Source organism: Loxodonta africana, chromosome 3 (genome assembly GCF_030014295.1).
Source record: "Loxodonta africana isolate mLoxAfr1 chromosome 3, mLoxAfr1.hap2, whole genome shotgun sequence".
Lineage (NCBI taxonomy): Eukaryota > Metazoa > Chordata > Mammalia > Proboscidea > Elephantidae > Loxodonta > Loxodonta africana.
Genome location: NC_087344.1, coordinates 120,579,253 through 120,598,529, shown reverse-complemented (window position 1 = coordinate 120,598,529; position 19,277 = coordinate 120,579,253). Strand labels below are relative to the sequence as shown.

General features: G+C 41.7%; 1 protein-coding gene across 2 annotated transcripts in view; it reads left to right on the top strand.

The window, feature by feature from the left end:
* Positions 1 to 3,958: 3,958 nt before the first annotated feature.
* Positions 3,959 to 19,277, top strand: part of USP33 (ubiquitin specific peptidase 33) — an 88,986-nt gene continuing 73,667 nt past the window's right edge. For both annotated transcript variants that reach the window (XM_010591176.3, XM_010591177.3), the window contains exon 1: positions 3,959 to 4,154. The gene's annotated coding sequence lies outside the window, so the exon portion shown is untranslated. The remainder of the gene's footprint in view (positions 4,155 to 19,277) is intronic.

Here is a 19,277-nt window from a genome sequence, read left to right as displayed (position 1 = left end):
ATATCTCTGGCTGTTAAACCTTTCTCTAATCTTGATGCTGTGTTCTTTTTCGTATAGTCCAGCTTCTCAGCATGCAGATTAAGTATGGTAAAACGATACAACCCTGACTCACACCTTTCCTGATTTTAAACCACACAGTATCCCATTGTTCTGTTGGCCTATATGCAAGTTCCCCATGAGCACAATTAAGTGTTTTGAAATTCCCATTCTTTGCAATGTTATCCATAATTTGTTATGATCCATACAGTCGAAGGCTTTGGCATAGTCAACAAAATACAAGTAAACATCTTTCTGGTATTCTCTGGTTTCAGCACAGATTCATCTGACATCAGCAATGCTTTGCCTGGTTCCTCGTCCTCTTTGAATCTGGTGTGAATTTCTGGCAGTTCCCTGTTTTGGTACTGCTGTAACTGCTTTTGAATGATCTTCAGAGAAACTTTACTTCCATGTGATAGTAATGACAGTATTCGGTAATCTCCGCATTCTGTTGTGTCACCTTCCTTTGGAACAGGTGCAAATATGGATCTCTTCCAGTCAGTTGGCCAGGTAGCTGTCTTCCAAATTTCTTAACAAAGATGAATGAGTACTTCCAGTGTTGCATTCGTTCATTGGAACTTCTCAATTGGTATTGAGTGCCTTGTTTTTTGCCAACGCCTTCAGTGCAGATTAGAACGCTTCGATATCATTGGTTCTTGATCATATGCTTGCCTCTGAAATGGTGGAATTTCAACCAGTTATTTCTGGTACAGTGGCTCTGGGTATTCCTTCCGTCTTCTTTTTTTTTCTAATTTATTTATTGTGCTTTAAGTGAAAGTTTACAAATCAAGTCAGTTTCTCATACAAAAACTCATGCATACCTTGCTATGCACTCCTAGTTGCTCTCCCTGTAATGAAACAGCACACTCCTCTCTACTCTGTATTCCCCATGTCCATTCAACCAGCTTTTGTCCCACTATGCCTTCTCCTGTCGCCTCCAGACAAGAGTTGCCCACATAGTCTCATGTGTCTACTTGAGCCAAGAAGCTCACTTCTCACCAGTATCATTTTCTGTCTTATCGTCCACTGTCTGAAGAGTTGGCTTTGGGAATGGTTCCGGTCTTGGGCTAACAAGGGGTCCAGGAGGCCATTACCTCCGGGTTCCCTCTAGTCTCAGTCAGACCATTAAGTCTGGTCTTTTCATGAGAATTTGGAGTCTGCATCCCACTGCTCTCCTGCTTCCTCAGGGGCTCTCTGTTGTGTTCCCTGTCAGGGCAGTCATCAGTGGTAGCCAGGTACCATCTAGTTCTTCCAGTCTCAGGCTGATGTAATCTCTGGTTTATGTGACCCTTTCTGTCTCTTGGGCTCATCTTTACCTTATGTCTTTGGTGTCCTTCGTTCTCCTTTGCTCTAAACGAGTTGAGACCAATTGATGTATCTTAGATGGCCACTTGCTACAGTTAAAGACCCAAGACACCACTCACCAAAGCGGGATCCTTCCATCTTCTTTTGATGCTTCCTGTGTCGTTCAATATTTTGTCCATAGAATCCTTCAATATTGCTACTGAGGCCTGAATTTTTTCTTCCATTCTTTCAGTTGCATAAATGTCAAGTGTGTTTCTCTCTTTTGGTTTTCTAACTCCAGGTCTTTGCACATTTCATTATAATACTTTACTTTGTCTTCTTGTGGTGCCCTTTGAAATCCTCTGTACATTATTTCTTCCATTTTCTTTAGCTACTCTACATTCAAGAGTAAGTTTCAGAGTCTCTTCTGACATCCATTTTTGTCTTTTCTTTCTTTCCTGTCTTTTTAATGACCTTTGCTTTCTTCATGTATGATGTCCTTCATGTCATCCCACAATTCATCTCGTCTTAAGTCATTAGTGCTCAATGCCTCAAATCTATATTTGATATGGTCTCTAAATTCAGGTGGGATATATTCAAGGTTATACTTTGGCTCTTGTGGACTTGTTTTAATTTTCTTCAGCTTCAACTTGAACTTGCACATGAGCAATTGATGGTATGTTCTGGAGTTGGCCCCTGGCCTTGCTCTTACCGACGATATTGAGCTTTTCCCTTGTCTCTTCCCACAAATGTAGTCGATTTGATTCCTATGTATTCCATCTGGTGAGGACCATACGTATAGTCGCTGCTTATGTTGGTTCAAACAGGTATTTCCAAAGAACAGGTCATTGGTCTTGAAAAATTCTTTCATGCAAACTTCAGTGTCATTTCTATCACCAAGGCTATATTTTGCAACTTCTGATCCTCCTTCTTCGTTTCCAACTTTTGCATTGCAATTGCCAGTAATTATCACTGTATATTGATTGTATGTTGGATCAATTCCAGACTGCGGAAGTTGGTAAAAATCTCCAATTTCTTCATCTTTTGGCATTCATGTTTGGTGCATAAATTTGAACAATAGTCGTATTAACTGGTCTTCCTTGTAGGTGTATGGGTATTACCAGTGTTGTACTTCAGGTTAGATCTTGAAATGTTCTTTTTGATGATGAACATGAAGCCCCCTTCCTCTTCAGTTTGTCATTCCCAGCATAGTAGGCCATATGATTATCTGATTCAAAATGGCCAGTACCAGTCTTCTTCAGCTCACTAATGCCTAGGATATCTATTTTCAAGTGTTCCATTTCATTTTTGTAGAACTTCTAATTTTGCTAGATTCGTACTTCGTACATTCATGTTCTGATTATTAGTGGACGTTTGCAGCTGTGTTTTCTCACTTTGAGTGGTGCTACATCAGCGAGTGAAGGCCCTGAAAGCTTTACTTCATCCACATTATTAACGTCAGCTCTATTCTGAGGCAGCAACTCTTCCCCAGTCGTATTTTTTTTTTTGAGTGCCTTCCAACCTGAGGGGCTCATCTTCCCACATTATAATGTTTTGGTGCTATTCATAAGATTTTCAGTGGCCGGTTTTTTAGAAGTAAATTGTCAGGTCCTTCTTCTTAGTCTGTCTTAGTTTGTAAGCTCTGCTGAAACCTGTCCATCATGGGTGGCCCTGCTGGTACATGAAATAGTGGTGGCATAGCTTACAGCATCACAGCAATACGCAAGCCACCACAGGAAGACAAACTGACAGACGCATGGTGGAAAGAGATGCTGCAGCATATATTGGGGGTGTCCTGTTGCCACAAGACACCAGGAAGGAAATTATTTTAATGATCATTCCTTTGTCTCTTTTTATCCTAAAAAAATTTAATCAGAAGCTCCATTATTTCCTACCTGTTCCTGATGGAGACTGAGCATCTGAAACAACATTTGAGTACATGATCCCCATACTGGAGACCAAAAATTTAGAGGTGATAGGACAGATTGGAACTGGTAACGTTTAACAATTGTTATTAATTTAACTGTTTTTGTTATCATTTATTAAACAAGCAATGGAATGAATCTAACAATCACATGAATTGGAAGTCAAGTCTCTCTTAATCCTCTAGGCACTGGGCAAATACTCGCGTTTCAATAAATATTTGATCTTTTTTATTTTGGCTTAGAAGAAACTGGTAGAGATGAATTCCTTCTTTGCAGATGTAAAATGGGGGAAACACAATTGCCTCCAGAGATTCCAGGTGCTAAGAAGTTGGGTTAAGAAAAAGGAGAGGAGAGTACTGAATTAACTGAAATCTAATATTTCTTTGCATAAGGTCGGAAACCTGAGGCCCTTAATGCTGGTTTGTGCAATGCACGGAAACAAGGCCTTGTAACGGCTGTAGTGTGACTGCGGAAGAGGGAGCCAAAGCGTGTAAAAGCGAAAAATGTCTAGAGTCATAAACTGCTTCGCACGTACATGCTCCCTGTACAGGCAGCTAAGCTACCTTTGAAGTACCAGCTGCAAAGGCGGCCTGAGTCTCAGCACCTGGTCCCGGCTCGTTGCCCGCAGCCCCGCCCCTGGGTCGGGCTCTCCCAGAAGCTCCGCCCCTTCCCGCCCTCCCGCGGCGCCCGAGACGCCTGCAGCGAACCGGGAGGCACCGGAAGGAGCGGCTGCTGCTGCGGGAAGTGGAGGGTTCGGGAGGTGGGGACCCCGCGGGTAGGGCTGCGGAGGCCCCGCTGGACGTGACGCCGCTCCTTTCCTAGGCTATAGAGGAAAAGAAGAGCTCGTCGGGGAGCGGCCGCAGGCCACTGTTGACTGCGCAGGCGGGGCCCGCGGGGAAGGCCGTGGAGGTGAGCGCGGCGGTGCTGGGAGGGGCGCGGGGCCGAAGGGCGTCTCGCCAGCCACCGGCGGCCGGTCTAGGTTCTTGCTCCGGAGGCTGCGGCTGCTGCCGCGGCCTCTCATTCTTAGTCCGGAGAGGCGGGGCGGTGCGGTCGGGAAGGAGGCCTGGGCTCCTCAGTGCCCTGCCTAGCAGGGTTGAGCCGGTGGCCTCCACTCCGGGGGTCAGGGCAGGACTCGAACCCGCGGTTGATTTGAGGAAGGATCTGGAGGGGACGCTTCCCTGTGAAGCATGAGGCGGGAGGGGTGAGGCGAGCCCGGGAGAGGGGCTACGCTCCCTTCCTCTGTCTCCCGTATCCGGGTCGCCAGCCTCCCTTGGTGGGCACCGGCTCCTGAAAGTCCCGCAGCGCGCCAGCTCCTTGGTTCAGTTTCGCTTTGTGGCGCAGTTGGGGTCGCCGTACCGTATGGTGCGGCCCTGTTACTCATTGTTATGAACGGGAAAGCCAGGGTGTCATTGTCCCTGGAATTTTTTCTTCCACCGATATTTGATACTGTTTCAAAGGTTACCGCTTACCGTCTGTTTATCTGCAGCTTTTGTTTGAGTCAAATTTCCATAGTGCGTGGTTTCCCAAACCTTTACTCATAGATATTTCTTAACTCTAAAACATTCTTCATATGTATATTTTACAAGGTGCAAGTTGAGCTATTGGACGAAATTCTTCTAGGTGTTTTGCACTCAACTTAAGTATTTTTAGAGTTTATATTCTCATATAATCGCTATTACGCCTGGAAAATTGAGCCAGTGGGGGACACCCTGGCAGGAACATAGATTCTAAATTGAGAATGAATTTTACCTCAAGGATCCCCCGGTTTCTTGCTTAGTAAATACGTGGAATCTTACAGTTCCGTAGTTTAATCAGATTATTTTTCCTTTAAGAAAAATCCGTTTTGAAAAGTGATGAGGCAGTCCAAGTTATTTCTGGTTTAGACAGAACGCTGGTATCACCTGGAAAGTCTGACCAAATTGTTGTAATAGGCTATTTGATTTAAAGCTAATATAAATATCGTCAGTGAATTCACCCTATTAATACACGTAAGGATAATAGTAGAAATCTTATTGAAGGACAATACTGATTTTAAGAAAAAGGTTATAGTAATAATCTGAGAAGCTGGACTATACGAAGAGGAACATGACATCAGGATTGGAGGAATACTGACATATTGCATGTGAACCCTGGACAATGAATAAGAAAGACTGAAGAATTGATGCCTCTGAATTCTGGTGTTCACAAAGAATGTTGAATATACCATGCACTGCCAGAACAAACAAATCTGTCTTGGAAGAAGTACAGCCAGAGTACTCCTTAGAGGGGAGGATGGCGAGACTTCATTTCATGTAGTTCGGACATGTTATCAGGAGGGACCAGTCCTGGAGAAGATCATCATGATTAGTAAAGTATAGGGTCAGCAAAAATGAGGAAGGCACTCAACCAGATGGATTGACATAGTGGCTGCAACAGTGGGCAGTGGTTGTGAGGATGGTACAGGACCTGGCAGTGTTTTGTTCTGTTGTACATCGAGTCAAAACTGACTCGATGGCACCTAACAACACAACAGTAGTTACACTATCCTAGAAGCTTTCTGTTATTTCATCTACTTTGGTAGGATTGAAAAAAAGGACAGTACAAAAAATACTACAGGGATGAAATATTTGACCTCCTGCTGCTTGCAACAGGCATAGTATATTGCTTCTTATTTTTTATGTAATTTATTGCTAATTTTCTGGTTATTGAATTTTTTTTTAATTGTGCTTTTTTTTAGGTAAAAGTTTACAGAGCAAGTTAGTTTCTCATTAAACAATTAATACACATATTGTTTTGTGACATTGGTTGCCAACCCCGTGACATGTTAACCCTTTCCTCTTCTCAGCCTCGGGTTTTCCATTTTCATTCATATGGCTTTCCCGCCCTCTCTTGCCTTCTTGTCATTTCCCCTGGGCTGGTGTGCCCATTTAGTCTCATATATGTGGTTGAGCTGCATGTGTTACTGTTTGTTATATAGGCCTGTTTCATCTGTGGCTGAAGGGTGAGCCTCAGGAGTGACTTCAGTACTGAGTTAAAAGGGTGTCCAGGGGTTTCTCCAGTCTCTTGGGGTTTCTCCAGTCTCTGTCAGACCAGTAAGTCTGGTCATTTTTTGTGAATTAGAGTTTTATTCTACATTTTTCTGTATTTTTGTTGGAAACCTTCTATTGTGATCCCTGTCAGAGCAGTTGGTAGTCGTAGCACCATCTAGTTGTGCTGGACTCAGTCTGGTGAAGGCTGTGGTAGTTGTTGCCCGTTAGTCCTTTGGACTAGTCTTTCCTTTGTGTCTTTTGTTTTTTTAATTCTCCCTTGCTTCAGATGGAGTTGGTGGTCATTGGAGTTTTTTATAACCTATCAACAAGCAAATCTTTTTTTATATAACAGCATAGTTTAATGGCTTTAGATAGTAGTAACTAGATCATTTTAAATACCTGAAAGTCAGAGTTCAAGAGGTGATGATTCTTATATTTATGTACTACCATTGGAATTTTCAATGACCTTTCACATATAATCGTATTTCATTCTCACGGCAGTCATCTGAGTTAGGTATGCCAAGAAGTAAAGTCTTTCCCTCCCTGACAAAAGCCTTTGGAGACTGTGTAAGGATCAGAATTTTCTTAAATCCTGAAATAATTTTGGTGAGGCAGCCTTTGAAATAAAATGGAATGCAGATAGATTTAAGATCTTGGAGCAGTGTGAACTATAACATTTAACAGGCCCTGGACTCCTTGCAAGAAGGCGAAGTGTATAAAATGGTGAAAGATTTTTGGTGATAACTATGAAATGTCATTTATAATAAAGAAAGGAATAAATAACAGCTTTACTTCTTGAGTTTTTAAACTCTTTTTAAAAGTCTATATGTGGTTGATCTTATCAATTGATGCAGAAAAGGCATTTGACAAAGTCCAACACCCAATTATGATAAAAACTCTCACCAAAATAGGAATCGAAGGAAAATTCCTCAACATAATAAAGGGCATCTATACAAAGCCAACAGCCAACATCACTCTAAATGGAGAGAGCCTGAAAGCATTTCCCTTGAGAACGGGAACCAGACAAGGATGCCCTTTATCACCGCTCTTATTCAACATTGTGCTAGAGGTCCTAGCCAGAGCAATTAGGCTAGACAAAGAAATAAAGGGCATCCGGATTGGCAAGGAGGAAGTAAAATTATCTCTATTTGCAGATGACATGATCTTATACACAGAAAACCCTAAGGAATCCTCCAGAAAACTACTGAAACTAATAGAAGAGTTTGGTAGAGTCTCAGATTATAAGATAAACATACAGAAATCACTTGGATTCCTCTACATCAACAAAAAGAACAACGAAGAGGAAATAACCAAATCAATACCATTCACAGTAGCCACCAAGAAGATAAAATACTTAGGAATAAATCTTACCAAAGATGTAAAAGACCTATACAAAGAAAACTACAAAGTACTACTACAAGAAACTAGAAAGGACCTACTTAAGTGGAAAAACATACCTTGCTCGTGGATAGGAAGACTTAACATAGTAAAAATGTCTATTCTACCAAAAGCCATCTATACATACAATGCACTTCCAATCCAAATTCCAATCTCATTTTTTAATGTGATGGAGAAACAAATCACCAACTTCATATGGAAGGGAAAGAAGCCTCGGATAAGTGAAGCATTACTGAAAAAGAAGAAGAAAGTGGGAGGCCTCACTCTACCTGATTTCGGAACCTATTATACAGCCACAGTAGTCAAAACAGCCTGGTACTGGTACAACAACAGACACGTAGACCAATGGAGCAGAATTGAGAACCCAGATATAAATCCATCCACATATCAGCAGCTGATATTTGACAAAGGCCCAGGGTCAGTTAATTGGGGAAAAGATAGTCTTTTTAACAAATGGTGCTGGCATAACTGGATATCCATTTGCAAAAAAATGAAACAGGACCCATACCTCACACCATGCACAAAAACTAACTCCGAGTGGATCAAAGACCTAAACATAAAGACTAAAACGATAAAGATCATGGAAGAAAAAATAGGGGCAACCTTAGGAGCCCTAGTACAAGGCATAAACAGAATACAAAACATTCCCCAAAATGACGAAGAGAAACCAGGTAACTGGGAGCTCCTAAAAATCAAACACCTATGCTCATCTAAAGACTTCACCAAAAGAGTAAAAAGACCACCTACAGACTGGGAGAGAATTTTCAGCTATGACATCTTCGACCAGCGCCTGATCTCTAAAATCTATATGATTCTGTCAAAACTCAACCACAAAAAGGCAAACAACCCAATCAAGAAGTGGGCAAAGGATATGAACACGCACTTCACTAAAGAAGATATTCAGGCAGCTAACAGATACATGAGAAAATGCTCTTGATCATTAGTCATTAGAGAAATGCAAATTAAAACTACGATGAGATTCCATCTCACTCCAACAAGGCTGGCTTTAATCCAAAAAACACAAAATCATAAATGTTGGAGAGGCTGCGGAGAGATTGGAATTCTTATACACTGCTGGTGGGAATGTAAAATGGTACAACCACTTTGGAAATCTATTTGGCGTTATCTTAAACAGTTAGAAATAGAACTACCATACAACCCAGAAATCCCACTCCTCAGAATATACCCTAGAGAAATAAGAGCCTTCACACAAATGGATATATGCACACCCATGTTTATTGCAGCTCTGTTTACAATAGCAAAAAGCTGGAAGCAACCAAGGTGTCCATCAGCGGATGAATGGTAAATAAATTGTGGTATATTCACACAATGGAATACTACGCATGGATAAAGAACAGTGACGAATCTGTGAAACATTTCATAACATGAAGGAACCTAGGAGGCATGCTGAGCGAAATTGGTCAGAGGCAAAAGGGCAAATATTGTGTAAGACCACTATTATAAGATCTTGAGAAATAGTATAAACTGAGAAGAACACATACTTTTGTGGTTACGGGGGGGGGGAGGGAGGGAGGGTGGGAGAGGGTTTTTTACTGATTAGTTAGTAGATAAGAACTGGTTTAGGTGATGGGAAGGACAATACTCAATACATGGAAGGTCAGCTCAACTGGACTGGACCAAAAGCAAAGAAGTTTCTGGGATAAACTGAATGCTTTAAAGGTCAGCGGAGCAAGGGCGGGAGTTTGGGGACCATGGTTTAAGGGGACTTCTAAGTCAATTGGCAAAATAATTCTATTATGAAAACATTCTGCATCCCACTTTGAAATGTGGCGTCTGGGGTCTTAAATGCTAACAAGCGGTCATCTAAGATGCATCAATTTGTCTCAACCCACCTGGATCAAAGGAGAATGAAGAACACCAAGGTCACACGACAACTAAGAGCCCAAGAGACAGAAAGGGCCACATGAACCAGAGACCTACATCATCCCGAGACCAGAAGAACTAGTTGGTGCCCGGCCACAACCGATGACTGCCCTGACAGGGCGCACAACAGAGAACCCCTGAGGGAGCAGGAGATCGGTGGGATGCAGACCCCAAATTCTCACAAAAAGACCATACTTAATGGTCTGACTGAGACTAGAGGAATCCCGGCGGTCATGGTCCCCAAACCTTCTATTGGCCCAGGACAGGAACCATTCCCGAAGACAACACATCAAACATGGAAGGGACTGGACAGTGGGTAGGAGAGAGATGCTGATGAAGAGTGAGCTATTTGTATCAGGTGGACACTTGAGACTGTGTTGGCATCTCCTGTCTGGAGGGGGGATGGGAGAATAGAGAGAGTTGGAAGCTGGCAAAATTGTCTCGAAAGGAGAGACTGGAAGGGCTGACTCATTAGGGGGAGAGCAAGTGGGAGTACGGAGTAAGGTGTATATAAACTTATATGTGACAGTTTGACTTGATTTGTAAACGTTCACTTGAAGCTCAATAAAAGTTAATTAAAAAAAAAAGTCTATATGTAGTTATAGGAGGATTTTGATAAGTAGGAATGCTCCAGAGTCTAAGATGAGTATAGTTGGTGTCATGGATTGCATTGTATCCCCCCAAAATATCTCTCAACTTAGCTGGGCCGTGAGTCCCAGTATTGTGTGATTGTCCACCATTTTATGAGATTTCCCTATGTGTTTTAAATCCTGTCACTATAATGAATTGAGATGGATTAGTGGCAGTTGTATTTATGAGATATACAAGATTAGATAGTGTCTTAAGCCATTCTCTTTGAGATATAAAAGAGAGAAGCAAGCAGAGAGACAGGGGGACCTCATACCACCAAGAGGGCAGCACCAGGAGCAGAGCGTGTCCTTTGGACCTGGGGTCCCTGCACCTGAGAAGCTCCTCGACAAGGGGAAGACTGATGACAAGGAATTTTCCTTCAGAGCTGACAGAGAGGGAAACCGTCCCCTGGAGCTGACACCCTGAATTTGGACTTGTAACCTACTAGCCACGTGTCTGTCAGTTTGTCGTACTGTGGGGGCTTGCGTGTTGCTTTGATGCAGGAAGCTATGCCACCGGTATTCATGGGTGACCCAGTAGGGTCACCCGTGGAGGACAGGTTTCAGCTGAGTTTCCAGACTAAGACAGACTAGGAAGAAGGACCCGGCAGTCTATTTCTGAAAAGCATTAGACATTGAAAACCTTATGAATAGCAGTGGAACATTGTCTGATAATAGTGCTGGAAGATGAGCCCCCCAGCTTGGAAGGCACTCAAAAGATGACTGGGGAAGAGCTGCCTCCTCAAGTGGAGTTAACCTCAATGACATGGATGGAGTAAAGCTTTTGGGACCTTCATTTGCTGATGTGGCATGACTCAAAATGAGCAGAAACAGCTGCAAACATCCATTAATAATCAGAACCTGGAATGTACGAAGTATGAATCTAGGAAATTGAAAATCGTCAAAAATGAAATGGGACACATAAACATCGATATCCTAGGCATTAGTGAGCTGAAATGGACTGGTATTGGCCATTTTGAATTGGACAATCATATAGTCTACTATGCTGGGAATGACGGCTCAAAAAGGAATGGTGTTGCATTCATCGTCAAAAAGAACCTTTCAAGACATGTCAGGAGGGATGAGTCCCTGGAGAAGGACATCATGCTTGGCAGAGTACAGGGTTAGTGGAAAAGAGGAAGACCCTCAACGAGGTGGATTGAGACAGTGGCTGCAACAGTGAGCTCAAGCATAACAACGATTGTAAGGATGGCGCAGGACTGGGCAATGTTTCGTTCTGTTGTGCCTAGGGTCACTGTGAGTCAGAACTGACTCGACAGCACCTAACAACAACAACCTACTAGACTGAGTGAATCAATTTCTTTGTTAAAGCCACCCAGTTGTATTTCTGTTATAGCAGCACTAGATGACTAAGATAGTTGGTTTAACTGTCTATAAAATACAGCATGAGTTATGCACAATATGGAATATGTATATTAAGGAGAATGCATGTGTAAGAAACAATGTGTGTATCAAAATAAATGTCCTTTTGAAAAGTTAAGACTAACAAGTAGGTCAGTATTTGTGAGGCTACCAGGCAGGGGCCTTTGGAAAAAAAAAATGAAACATGATTTCTGCCCTCAAGGAACTTATAGTCAAGCTTGTAGTCAAGTAGGGTAGTTTTGTTTTTTTTTTTTAAATGAATTACAGTAAGTGTCTTGTGATGCTACAGAAGTTCTGTAGGAATTTAGGTGAGGGAGACTTACTTATGGTTGTAGCTTGATGAAAATGACATTTGAGTGAGCGAGCTTTGAAATTTGAAAGGTTTTTAATATATGGATATTAGAGAACATTTGTAATGGGAACAAATTAACAGGTTCCTGGGAAGGCGCCTTAGTTATCTAGTGCTCCTGTAACAAATACCTCAAGTCAGTGGCTTTAACAAACAAATTTATTTTCTCATTGTTTAGGATGCTAGAAGTCTGAATTCAGGGTGCTGGCTTTAGGGGAAGGCTTTCTCTCCCTGTTTGCTCTGGGGGAAGGTCCTTGTCTCTTGTCTCTTCAGCGTCTGTTCTTGGTGATCTTCATGTGCCATAGCATCTATCTCCCCAGGCTCTGCTTGCTTGCTCTGTGTGACCTGCCCTTTTTACCGTGTCCCAAAGGTTCTGGTAGGATGTGTTTTAGTTTTCACTTAATTCTGTGAATTTCTTTATTCCGTGCTTAATTTCTTATATAACCCAGTATTTTTGAGCAAGGCATTGTTCAGTTTCCATGTGTTTGATAGTTTTTTCCTTACTTTTTCTATTATCGATATCTGCTTTTATGGCTTTATGGTCAGAAAAGATGCTTTGTAATATTTTGATGCTTTGGATTCTGTTAAGGCTTGCTTTCTGGCCTAATATGTGGTCTATTCTAGAGAATGTTCCATGTGCATTGGAAAAGAGTATACTTGGCTGCTGTTGGGTGGAGTGTTCTGTGTGTGTCTGTGAGATCAAGTTGGTTGATTGTGACATTTAGATTTTCCGTGTCTTTATTGAGCTTCTTTCTGAATGTTCTGTCCTTCACCTAAAGCAGTGTGTTGAAGTCTCCCACTAGTATTGTGGAGCTGTCTATCTCTCTTTTCAGTGCTGTTAGAGTTTGTTTTATATATTTTGGAGCCTGTCATTGGGTGTGTAAATATTTCATATGGTTATGTCCTCCTGGTGTATTGACCGTTTAATGATCATATAATGCCCTTCCTTATCTTTTGTGGTGGATTTTACTTTAAAGTCTATTTTGTCAGGGATTAATATTGCCATTCCTGATTTTTTTTGATTGTTGTTTGCTTGATGTATTTTTTCCCATCCTTTGAGTTTTAGTTTGTGCCTTTGAGTCTAAGGTGTGTCTCATATAGGCAGCATATAGATGGATCATGTTTTTTTAATTCGTTCTACCACTCTTTCTCTCTTTATTTGGTGCATTTAGTCTGTTTACATTCAGTGTAATAATGGATAGGTATGAGTTTAGTGTGTCATTTTGATGTCTTTTTTTGTGTGGTGTTGACAGTTTCTTTGCTTCATTTAATTTTCTGTGTTGTTGTTTTTCTTTATGTATTTTCTTTTCATCTTTTTCGTTGCTGTTTTCATTGTATATGCTGCATGTTTAGTTTTTCTTGTTTTTTATCGTTTTTCTTGTTGTTTATTTTGATGTGTAGTTTTTATTGTTTTTCTTGTTGTTTATTTTGATGTGTAGGATTGTCAATTTCCTTTGTGGTTACTTTAATATTTACCCCTATTTTTCTAAGTTTAAACCAACCTTTTATTTCTTTATATCTCCTTGGCTTCCTCTCCATATGAATGATCTGTGATTATATTTTTTAGTCCCTCTTTTTTGTTTTAATGTTGCCATCTTTCACATATTGACATCTTTTACGTATTGATTTATTTTTGTGACTTCCCTGACTGTTGACGTCTGGTTGTTCTGTCCTGTGTTCTAGTCCGGGGTTGTTATCTGATGTTACTGATTTTCCAGCTAGAGGAGTCCCTTTAGTATTTCTTGTAATTTTTTTTGGCTTTTGCAAATTCCCTAAACTTGTGTTTATCTGGAAATGCTCTAATTTCGCCATCATATTTGAAAGACAGTTTTGCTGGATGTATAATTCTTGGTTGGCAGTTTTTTTCAAGGCTTTATATATGTCATTCCGTTGCCACCTTCTCTGCAGGGTTTATACTTTTTAGTCTGAGGTTAGTCTTACTGACTTCCCTTTGTAGATGACTTTTTGTTTATCCCATCTGCTCCTAACATTCTCTCTTTATCTTTGGTTTTGGCAAGTTTGATTATAATATGTCTCGGTGACTTTCTTTTGGGATCTACCTTGTGTGGGGTTCAGTGAGCACCTTGGGTAGGTAGCTTCTCATCTTTCATGACATCAGGGAAGTTTTCTGCCAACAAATCTTCAACAATTCCCACCATGTTTTCTCTTATCTCCCCCTGTTCTGTTACTCCAATCACTTGTAGGTTATTCCTCTTGATAGAGTCCGACATATTTCTTGGGGTTTCTTCATTTTTTGAAAATTCTGTTGTCTGATTTTTTGTCAAATGAGTTGGTGTCAAGTGCTTTATCTTCAGTCTCCCTAATCCTGACTTCCATTGCCTCAGTTCTGCTCTTATGGCTTTCTGTTGAGCAGTCTTATTCTGAAATTTTATTGTTCATCTTCTGAATTTCTGTTTGCTGTCTCTCTGTGGATTCTTGCAGCCTGTTAAATTTGTCATTATGCTCTTCTCTAATCTTATTAAGTTCCTCTAATGCTATGTCTGTGCGTTCCTTGGCTTGTTCTGCATTTTGTCTAATCTCTTCCCTGAAGTCTTGAAGAGTTCTGTGTATTAATCTTTTGTATTCTGCCTCTGGTAATTCCAGGAAATTCTCTTCCTCTGGAAAATTTCTTGATTCTTTGTTCTGGGAGCTTGTTGAAGCCATCACGGTCCACCTTGTTTATGATTTGATATTGACTGTTATCTCTGAGCCATCAATATGTTGTTATATTTATTTATTTTATGTTTGCTTACTGTGTCCTAGCTTTGTATTTTGGTTTGTTTGATAGGCCCAAATAGGCTGTTCGTATGAGCTAGTTTGATTATTGGCGCCTTTGAAGCTTTAATGTCCTGTCATCAGGTGGTTAGATTTGTTACTAGATATGAGCCCAAGAGTCCACTTACTTTTCTTATATGGATTCAGCTCAGGTGTCCAGATAGTCACCAAGTATGTGGTGCAGGCTCTTACTTATAGTCCTAATGGGTAGGGGTGATTGGAGTAGGCACAGGTATTTGGGTGCAGCAGGGGATCACACACTGAGCAAGGCTGCCCCCAAATGCCTGGGAGGAAAACGTGTCCCTTTTCCCTAGAGTGTGTAGGTGAGTGGGTTTTGCAGACAGACTATGGGCTCCCAGTGCTGTTGGCTGTAAGGACCAGGAGGCACCACTTATTCTTGGACCCCTGTTGCAGGTGGCAAGGTGGTGTGGGTGAAGCCACCTGTCCTCAGGCCCTTGATGTGGATAGGTGAGGACCCTGCCTAATGGGCAGAGCAGTGTCAAATGTTGCAAACCTGCCACTCCACCATATACCTGATACAGTGACATTAGGCTTCAGGTACATACCCTGCTGTACTGTGCTAATGAGGGCCTATGCTGTTGAAATGGGCCCACACAGGTCTATGCAGGAGTGAAAGGCATTCAAAGTCCTCTCATGCCTGTGCCTAGGGAAAGGAGCTGTACCTGCTCTGAGTTCCTGGCTTACAGAAGCTAGCAGATTATTTTTTCCTGTTTGTTAAATTGTTCCCTCTCCCAGGCCAGGAGAATGGCTCAGGGTGCATAATAGACCCTACTTCTGGCCCAGGGGAAGTGGCAGTTGCAGAAGCTGGCCTGGGACCCTGAGCAAGGCGGGGAGGGAGGAGGGAGAGAGGTTCTTCTCAAACAGGGTGTTTTTTGATCTGCGCATTAGGTTAGACTCTTGTACTTTTGCCGGTTGAGGGCTGCTGCTTGCTGGTTCTGGAGGGTTGAGTAGTCTGTCCACCACTGTGTCTCTCCTGATGTGCAAAACACGTCCTGAACACTACTGCTTACCTCACCACGCTTGTCAGCTGATCTGGCCAGCAGGGTGCTGGTTCCCACCAGGTCAGGTCTGGCAACTCCTTGCTACTTCTGAACCGTCTCTCCCTCCCCCTGCCACTCAGTCTGATTCCTCACTTTTGCCTTTGCTGTTGAGGGCTGCTAGATTGTCATATATAATTGATTCAGTTGTTTTTTGACATCGTTGTTGTAAGAGGGGCCACCAGAAGCGTCTGACTACTCCACCGTCTTGGTCCTGCCTCCTCTAATCTGCTCTTTTTATATCTCGAAGGGGATTGGCTTAAAACACACCTTATACTGACATGAAAACCATTTTCAAATGGGATTATAACCACAGTATAGGGGTTAGAATTTACAACACATATTTTTGGAGGACACAATTCAATTCATAACAGAAGGTATAAGTTATATTTGAGGAAGGGTTAGTAGAATAATTTGACGGGTAATAACGGTTTACACAAGTTAGTAAACCAAAACCCATTGCAGTCAAGTTGATTCCAACTTACAGCGACCGCATAAAGTTTCCAAGGAGCGACTGGTGAGTTCCAACTATGGATCCTTCAGTTAGCCCCTGAGCTCTTAACCACTGTGCCACCAGGGCTCCATATAAGTTAGTAGTAGGAAATAAAAAACCAAATCAAACCCACCGCTGTTGAGTTGATTCTGACTTATAGCAACTCTATAGGACAGAGTAAAACTCCATAGTGTTTCCAAGGCTGTACATCTTCACAGAAGCAGACTTGCCTCATGTTTCTCCATGGAGTGGCTGACAGGTTTGAACCACCGACCTCTTGGTTAGCAGCCAAGTGTTTTAATCACTGTGCCACTAGGGTTCTTTGTAGGGGATAAAGAAGGGCCAAATTATGAAAGACATCATTGAAAGTATTTGATCAGAAGAGGTATGTGATCCACATGAACACAGAATAAGCAGTAATTAGAAGAGGATTAAAACTAGGAGACCACTTGGGTGGCTTTTGTTGTTGTTAGATGCTATTCAGTCAGTTCTGATTCATAGCAACGCTGTGTGCAACAGAATGAAACACTGCCCTGTCTTGACCCATCCTCACATTTGTTGCTATGTTTGAGCTATTGTTGCAGCCCCTGTGTCAGTCCATCTCCTTGAGGGTCTTCCTCAAGATTCGCTGATCCTCTGCTTTACTAAGCATGATGTCCTTCTTCAGGGACTGATCCCTCCTGATAACATGTCCAAAGTATGTGAGACAAAGTCTCACCATTCTCAGCTCTGAGGAACACTCTGGTGGTACTTCTTCTGGCAGTGCATGGTATATTCAGGATTCTTTGCCAAAACCATAATTCAAAGACACCAATTCTCCTTTGGTCTTCTTTATTCATTGTCCAGCTTTCACATGCATATGAGATGAGTGAAAATATCATGGCTTGGTTTACACGCACCTTAGTCCTCAAGATGACATCTTTGCTTTTTAACACTTTAGAGAGGTTTTTTGCAGTAGATTTGCCCAATGGGATATATTGTTTGGTATCTTGACTGCTGCTTCCATCGGGGTTGATTGTGGATCCGAGTAAAATAAAGTCCTTGACAACTTCAGTATTTTCTCCATTTATCATGATGTTGTTTATTGTGAGGACTTTGTTTTCTTTGTGCTGAGATGTAATCCATCCTCAAGGCTGTAGTCTTTGATCTTCATCAGTAGGTGCTTCAAGACCTCTGTGCTTTCAGCAGGCAATCTGCATATTGCAGGCTGTTAGTGAGTCCTCCACCAATCCTGGTGCTGTGTTCGTCTTCGTATAGTCCAGTTTTTTACATGGGTGCCTCTAGGTTAAGCCAGGAGCACTGGTGGCCCAGTGGTTAAGAGCTTGGCTACTAACCAAAAGGTTGGCCATTCAAATCCGCCAGCTGCTCCTTGGAAACCCTATGGGACCCTTCTGCTCTATCCTGTATGGTTGCTATGTGTTGGAATCGACTTCATGGTTAAACCAAATCTTGGCAGCATCACTTCTATGACTCTTGTGGTTTCTCTGAAGTACTGCCTTGAAAGCAGACCTTGAGATAAGGCCATGGCTGCAGGTGAGATCTCAGGGAGCATAAATGAGGAAGGTAGGTACGAGAACCCAGTGCCGTCGATTCTTAGTAGGTAGAGTGAGTCAAAAACTAAACCAAACCATTGCTGTTGTGTTGATTCTGATTCCATGTTTTACAGAGTAGAACTGCTTCATAGAGTTTTCTTGGCTGTAATCTTGGCAGTAACAGGTTGCCAGCCCATCCTTTTTGCTGGATGGGTTTAAACTGCCAACTGTTAGGTTAGTAGTCAAGTGCAAACTGTGCTACCCAGGGCCCTAAAATGATTCAGGGAAGGGAGAAAAGCCAATAATGGATGGACAACTAGGGACTTAATCCTGTGTTTGTAGACCTGCCTCAGAATTGTACTACCAAATGAAAGGAAAACTAGGGTGTTTTCCACCTGCTCCTAGCCCTCACTGATTGAGACTGTGCTTGAAATACCTTCATTTCTTCCATTTGCCCTGGCTAGGACTGAGCAAGCTACTGAGGTTCTGGAGAACTTAGAGAAGCAGGGAAGTGGTTGAAGGGGGAAGCTGTCAGTGCCTGGAAATTGTCCATACCAGCTACAGGTGAACACTGAGGTGAGCTGTAGGGTTATGGGGACCAGGTATCAACAATGTCTGTTACATTCTCCTTGAATAATCCAGATGTGAAATAAAAGCCTCAATTTAGGTGGAGACCTAGAAGAAATGTGAATTGAGGAGAGGTGATAAAGAAGCAGTAGAATTTGGAAACTGATAGATAATAAAAAATGAGAGAATCTAAAATAGCAATAAAGAATCCAGCCCAAAATATTAGTAGTGCCAAGGTTGAGAAACCCTGGTCTAAGATATGATCCTTGATCTCAAGAAACTGGCACTCTAAAATTAATGCAGCAATAATATTAGCTGCTGTTATTTATTGAATGCCAGCATAATCTAGAATTAGATTATGTTTTAGATTATTTACGTAAATCGCTGTAACTCTTTGTAGTGTGGCGTGGGGATGGAGATTGTAGTATTTTCATTTTAGAGACAATGAAATCAAGATCCAGAAGGATGAGAACAGATAGATTGCAGGTAGAGAAAGTTAGGAGACTCTAAGTTTCTCTTAATAGAATTAATAGGACTCTCATTAATTTGACTGTTAAGGGTCAATGGGACATGTTGCCAAGATAAGGAAAGTGAAAATGGGTTTGTACTAAATTTCTTTTTATATCTTACGGTTTGCATGAAAATTAAGATTTATTTGGTGAGGATTTATAGGACTTTTTTTGTGAAATCTTTGTGGAGATTTGAGTTTGTTTGGAGTTTGTGTTAGACAGAGTATTTGTTAAGAGGTTAAAGGACAAGAAACAATTCTTTCAAATGCTGCTTAGCTGATTTCATAGGTTAAGAAGCCTCCACAAGCAGTTACTACAGCTTAGATTGATTTAGAGCGAAATAAACTTTTCTGTTTGCTATTGCAGTCTCTTAAATAAAAAAATTTTGGCCTTTTATTAGGTGCAGTTTTCCTTCTGTGTAAATATGGAAAGGTAAAGCATAAACTT